Raw genomic sequence first — 7,213 nt, forward strand, 5'->3', positions numbered from 1 at the left:
GTGTCTCTTTTGCTATCTCGCATACAGGGTTATCATTACCATCTTTCTAAATTCCATATATATGCGTTAGTATACTGAATTGGTGTTTTTCTTTCTGGCTTACTTCACTCTGTATAATAGGTTCCAGTTTCATCCATCTCATTAGAACTGATTCAAATGTATTCTTTTTAATGGCTGAGTAATACTCCATTGTGTATATGTACCACAGCTTTCTTATCCATTCATCTGCTGATGGACATCTAGGTTGCTTCCATGTCCTGGCTATTATAAACAGTGCTGCGATGAACATTGGGGTACACCTGTCTCTTTCCATTCTGGTTTCCTCAGTGTGTATGCCCAGCAGTGGGATTGCTGGGTCATAAGGCAGTTCTATTTCCAGTTTTTTAAGGAATCTCCACACTGTTCTCCATAGTGGCTGTACTAGTTTGCATTCCCACCAACAGTGTAAGAGGGTTCCCTTTTCTCCACACCCTCTCCAGCATTTATTGTTTGTAGACCTTTTGATAGCAGCCATTCTGACTGTCGTGAAATGGTACCTCGTTGTGGTTTTGATTTGCATTTCTCTGATAATGAGTGATGTTGAGCATCTTTTCATGTGTTTGTTAGCCATCCATATGTCTTCTTTGGAGAAATGTCTGTTTAGTTCTTTGGGCCATTTTTTGATTGGGTCGTTTATTTTTCTGGAATTGAGCTGCAGGAGTTGCTTGTACATTTTTGAGATTAATTCTTTGTCCATTGCTTCGTTTGCTATTATTTTCTCCCATTCTGAAGGCTGTCTTTTCACCTTGCTTATAGTTTCCTTTGTTGTACAGAAACTTTTCATTTTAATTAAAATGTGTCCCATTTGTTTATTTTTGCTTTTATTTCTAATATTCTGGGAGGTGGGTCATAGAGGATCCTGCTGTAGTTTATGTCAGAGAGTGTTTTGCCTATGTTTTCCTCTAGGAGTTTAATAGTTTCTGGTCTTACGTTTAGATCTTTAATCCACTTTGGGTTTATTTTTGTGTATGGTGTTAGAAAGTGTTCTAGTTTCATTCTTTTACAAGTGGTTGACCAGTTTTCCTAGCACCACTTGTTAAAGAGATTGTCTTTTCTCCATTGTATATTCTTGCCTCCTTTGTCAAAGATAAGGTGTCCGTAGGTACATGGATTTATCTCTGGGCTTTCTATTTTGTCCCACTAATCTATATTTCTGTCTTTGTGCCAGTACCATTCTGTCTTGATGACTGTGGCTTTGTAGTAGATCTGAAGTCAGGCAGGTTGATTCCTCTAGTTCCATTCTTCTTTCTCAAGATTTCTTTGGCTATTGAATGGCCTTTTAAAGTAAAATTAGGTTATATTGGCAGGAATAAGACCAAGTTGTCCATACTTTATTTCGTTATATTTGGCAATATCTAGAGACATTTTGGGTTATTACAGTTTGGGAGTGTACTACTGGTGTGTCGTGGGTAGATGCCAGGGAGCCATGCTGCTGAGCATCCTAGAGTGCATAGGACACACCCTTCACAACAGATATCTACTTGGCACAAAGCTTCAATAGTGCCAAGTCTGAGAAAGCATGCTTTATAAGCTTTATAGCAACACATAGTTTATATCATCCTTTGTATGTTTTACTTTCATCAACCCCACGTCTTATATGAGCCAGCGTTTTGAAATTGTGCTCTTGTCAGGCGTGATGTGTGGAAGACTGATTACAAAATGATTCCATTCTCTACCCTTCCCCGTATGCATAGTCTTTGCAATGTGACTTTGCCTATTTCCCTGCTTCTTGAATATAGATTGTACAAGCGCCTTGCTTTGCACAATAGAAAATGTTGGAAACAATGTTGTGCCTAGGGCTCAAAAGGCCTTTCATGCCTCTGTTTTCTCTTGTGATCAAGCCCACACTTGCCTGGCTAGACTGCTGGTTACTAGTTGCTCCTGTTGTCCCAGGAGGCATCTCACCAGTCGCCAGACATGGGAAGGAGGCCATCCCAGTCCAGCCAGCCAGGCCATTTGATGGTAGACACATGCATCCCTGAGATTACCCAGCCTCACCCAGCACAGCAGAACTGCCCCACTGACGTGTAGACTTGTGAGCAATAATATTAATTCATGGTAGCTATTTTAAGTCTCTGTGTCTGGTTTTGCAGCAGTGGAAAACTGATAAATTATGATATAGTAAGCTTTTTGAAGGGAATGAATGTATCTGCTTTTTCTTCTAATTATTAATAATTCTAGGCAGATGTCTTGTTAAAAAGCCTTGAGATGCAATTATATTTGTTTTCTTCCTAATTTAAAAACAAGGAGACCATTAAAATTGAAGTGAGGTGAGCAAAGGGGAGAAAATGGAAGGAAATTTTGTTAGTGATCTCTTGCAGGTACAGATAATGTATGGGTAAGGATTTTGGATTGTATTTGGATCCCAATCTAAAAAGTCCAGTAGGCCAATTCTTCTGTTTGTTTGTTTGCTTTTTAAAAAACATCCCACAGTTTGACTTTTCTTGATTGTTTTCTAATATTCCTTTTAGGTTAAATATTTAAGAATACTAACTACTACCTCTAGTAGTAGCAAAGTAGTGATATGATCTGACTTTGGTTTTAAAAAATATTCTGACTACTGTGTAGAGTGTAAACTGTAGCTTACAAGTAGTCAAGGGGCACAGATAGAGTGGGGAAGCCAATTCATAGATTATCGTAATAGTCCACAGTGATGCAGAAACTAAAAAAAACACAAAACTCCCAAGCAAAACCATAATGTGCGCATGTGCTCAGTGGCTCAGTTGGTTCCGACTCTTGGTGACCCCATGGACTGTAGCCCATCAGGCTCTTCTGTCTGTGGGATTTTCCAGGCAAGAATATTGGAGTGGGTTGCCATTTCCTCCGCCACAGGATCTTCCTGACCCAGGGATCGAACTTGTGTCTCTTGTGTCTCTTGCATTGGCAGGTGAATTCTTTACCACTGTGCCAGTTCTTCTTATTGCCATTAATTAATATAAATCAATTTTATTGTAGGCTATTTAAAACTTTTTCTGTATTTTCCGTATACTCTCATTTGAGAAAGAATGAAATGTTTAAAAATTGGCCTTTTAAAATAATAAACTCATGGGTTTATTTAAAAGCTCATCTTTCCTCCAAACATTAAAGAGAAAGGTGAGAATGGAATAACAAATTATAAAATGTGTGAGGCTATGTTATATCTATATTATTGGAAAAGTCTAAGCAAAATTTTTATTGTAAGAGTGAACCTCAGAGTTTGGCTTGGTTTGTATTTAAATACTATGACCGAACTTGTTCTTTTTAAAAGAAATTCTTTCATTTTTAAGGAAAAGGCTGTGATTGAAGTACAAAGGATATTCTTAAAAATAACTGAACCGTCTCATATTTAACAAAATAATTATATTGTACAAATACATATAAGTAAGTAGATTTAGCAAATGTTTTTGAATATAGGAAAAAAATACTGTGCAAGTTTAAAATTGAATAAAGTTTAAGATTTTTACCTCAAGAGAATACAGGTTTTTTAAATCTTTAATGTGTATATTTTATATAAAACTTTGGATGGAATAGCTTGCTCTTCTTGATTTGTTCACAGTATGGAAGTGGTCCCCAAAAAGGGTCCTGCTACACTCCAAAGGGATAGATAGTCTTCTCAGACAGTCTCTTCACTCTGAGCCCTGTTAGCTGCCTATTCAGATTTGTTGCCCAGCTTTGAATAGTAATGATTTTAAAGCACCACAACTGTGCTAGATCTTAGATCTCCTCATAATTAAACATCCTTGAAATTCAGAAAAATACGGTGATGAATATGAGCCACCCTTATACCTCTCACAATACCTGAGAGGATCACTAGGCAACACGTGGGAACCAGTGACCTGAAACTCTTATTGCCCTGCCATTAGCAAAGTCATGAGCTCTGTCACTGTCCACCAAGAGGTTGTAAGCATAAACATTTATTAACTCCAATTGGAATAATCCCTGCAATAGAAGTAACTACAATCCTTTGTTAAGATGAGAATAAAGATACTGAACTTTAAGCTCCATAATTTCATAAGTACAGAGTATTATTTGAAATCTGTTGAATATGCCACTATTTTATTAAAATCAATACAAAATATCTCAATTCCAATTGTATATGAAATACAATTGTTAGAATAGTTTGCTATAATTTCATTATAAAATAATACTTAAATCATACTAATTTGAAAACTACTTATTCATGCTAAATTCAAATTATTCTTCATATGCAGTTACATGACTGATGTAAAATATGTGAAAAAGTCAAAATTGCTAGTAAGAGTTATTAAATATTTCCCAAACATGAAGACTATAATTAAACTAATTAACCAGTTTAGCAATCTGCCAGGGCTTCCGTGGCGGCTCAGATGGTAAAGAATCTGCCTGCAGTGCAGGAGACCTGAATTCGATCCCTGCGTGGGGAAGATCTCTTGGAGGAGGGAATAGCTGCTCACCCCAGTGTTCTTGCCTAGAGAATCCCATGGACAGAGGATGCTGACAGGCTACAGTCCATGGTGTCGCAGAGTCGGACATGACTAACACTTTCAGTGAACGTCCAGACCCCAAACCAGGGATGTTTCCCATAAAGGTACCTTCCAGTACAATATTAATGTTATAATCTCCAACATTAAATTCTAAAATCAATTCAAAGTACTCAAAATAACAAAAATAGCAATGGAAACATTTGTTATTCATTCCTTTTTAAAAACTCTGTTTTCTCTGATTATAGAAAATTGTAATCCTTAGAGATTAACATTTAGATTGTGAAACACTGTCATATTTACATATATGAGACATGTCAAGATATCCAAGATATATTTGTTCTGTGAAAAAAGCAAGTTGGAGGATAGCCTATTAGTATAATCCTAGTTTGGTTAGTAGAGAATTTTTTTTTAATTGGAAAAATATATACTAAATTCTTCATTAAACTCTTAAAAGTAGTTTCCTGTATTTAAGGAGTACAGGAATATGAGGTTCTCAAAGATACTCCTGCACCACACTTTAAGAGGTGGGTTAGATTTGGTATCATTCTGTGTGTTGAATAAACTCACGTACCAGGTTATGTTGATGCTGATGGCTTACCTGCTACACACAGCTCAGCTTGCAGGGTGAACTGCTCTATGGAGTATCTTAGGTGGTAGAGGACAAAGGAAAGAATACAGCCAGCAAAGAGACCCTATTTTCAAAGAGAAGCTCCTCTTCTTTATTCACTTCAGGACTGCTTTGAAAAAATTTTCTGAAATTAAAGATTTGAAAACCACCATCCGAGATTGCTGTCCACATCAAGTAGTTCTAGAACAGTTTGAGGGTATTTAGTAATTAAAACCTAAATGTTTCTACCTTATGTATATTTGGAGTTATTAGTTTTTGAGAACATTTTCTCATTTTCATGTTAATCAATTTAATCTGAGCAGGATGGGAAAGTGTATTAGGAAAGAAGATATTTCTACCATGATGAAATATTTCACATAATTTATAAATAGATTGCCAGTATAAATTAATCTGCTCTGTGGACAGTAAAGTTCAGAAAAAATATCTATTTAAAATGGAACCAATCAGTTTTATAGTGCTTCATATATTTATATGTGATGCAGTATCAAATAACTTCAAAGTAATCTGTTTTGATTATCTGTATTTTCTAATTGTTATATAATCATTGTTTATGTAATAAAAGGAGAAACTAAGGATATTGTGCTTTCTTAAATAATATTTTTACAATATTTAGAAACATAAATATTAACTTTTCTTTCATAGCTTATTCCTCCCCACCTCCAAATGTCAGGGAGGATGAGGGAGACTTTTCCCTTTATATTCCTTTTTCTATACTGGCTTGTTCTTCAGTCACTACGTCATGTCTGGCTCTTGCCACCCCATGGACTGTAGCTTGTCAGGCTCCTCTGTCCCTGGGATTTCCCAGGCAAGAATACTGGAGTGGGGTGCTGTTCCCTTCTCCAGGGGATCTTCCCGACCCAGGGATGGAACTTCTGTCTCCTGCGTCAGCAGATGGACTCTTTACCACTGAGCTACCAGGAAAGTTGTACCGTTGGCTCTTTCTAAAAACCATGTGTGTGTATTCAATGCATAATCTAAAAAAGTACAATTCAGTCCGAAAGCAAAAGCTGCTTATTTTCCTAACCTTCTTATACCTAAACACACAGCCTTCTGCTTAAAATGAAGGGAATTTGGAGTGTAAGGTGGAAGCAAAGAAAGCGTGTCCATGGCTGACAGCGGAAGACACGCGTGCACTAGGACTGGGCAGTGTATGTGGCAGAGCTTCGGCGGGCAGCCCCACTCAGACCTCTTCTTGAGGTTCCTGGAGCAGAATTGGTGCCGGGGCCACCCTAGCTCCAGACTTAGAGAGCTCAGCTCAGCTGTCATTTTCTGTGAGATTTCTCTTCCAGCTCTTTGTTTATATAGCTTTATGATAAATCCAGTTTTTCTTAAGGCAACTGAATGGGTGTTTTTTCTTGCAAGTAAAGAAGCTTAAATAGAACAATATTCCTTGTAGAAAATACAGAAAATATAAAGAATTCAGGTCTTCTCTAATCCCACATTCCATAGCTGTTAACTGTTTTGTTATTTCCTTTCATTATTTTTCTGAATATTTATTCCTTAAAATTGTGATCTTACAACCTAGATTAATGTTTGCATGCCTTTTCAGTGTACTGAGCTCTATGATCTTATTTCTACTTCAGATGAAAATTAAAGCCAAGTGAAATGAGAATTGGAGAGACTAATAGGTATGAACTTCTAAAACCGGAATTTTGGAGAGATTTAGTGTTATTTTTAGAAGAGCAGCAAAGAGGATGCTTCTGAGCTAATGAGAAAATCAGTGCTGTTTTCAGTTCTTACAAATTTCCTCAGTGTTGCTCACACATGTCTTTTAAAAGTTTGAATTTAAAGTTTTCTTAAGGAGACCCAGTTTCCTGTTGTCAGGGGAAGCTTTTTTGTCACCTTGATAAATTCACATTAGGCTTGTTTGAGCAGAAACTCAATCTTGATTGGATTCGAAGATGCTGAGTTACACTGAAAGTTCACTAAAGTATTAAAGTCATCTTATTGTATTATAAGAAGTAAGCAGCTGACTAGTGGGCTGGATACTTCATCCAGTCTTTCCCTATAGGGAAACAAGTTTATCAGAAGCTTTCTTGGTGAAGGTAGCATCAGAAGAGTGGGAATGAGTCATGCCATCCCAATGTTTAAAGCCACCATTGTG

The sequence above is a fragment of the Oryx dammah genome, unplaced genomic scaffold (genome assembly GCF_014754425.2).
Source record: "Oryx dammah isolate SB20612 unplaced genomic scaffold, SCBI_Odam_1.1 HiC_scaffold_26, whole genome shotgun sequence".
NCBI lineage: Eukaryota > Metazoa > Chordata > Mammalia > Artiodactyla > Bovidae > Oryx > Oryx dammah.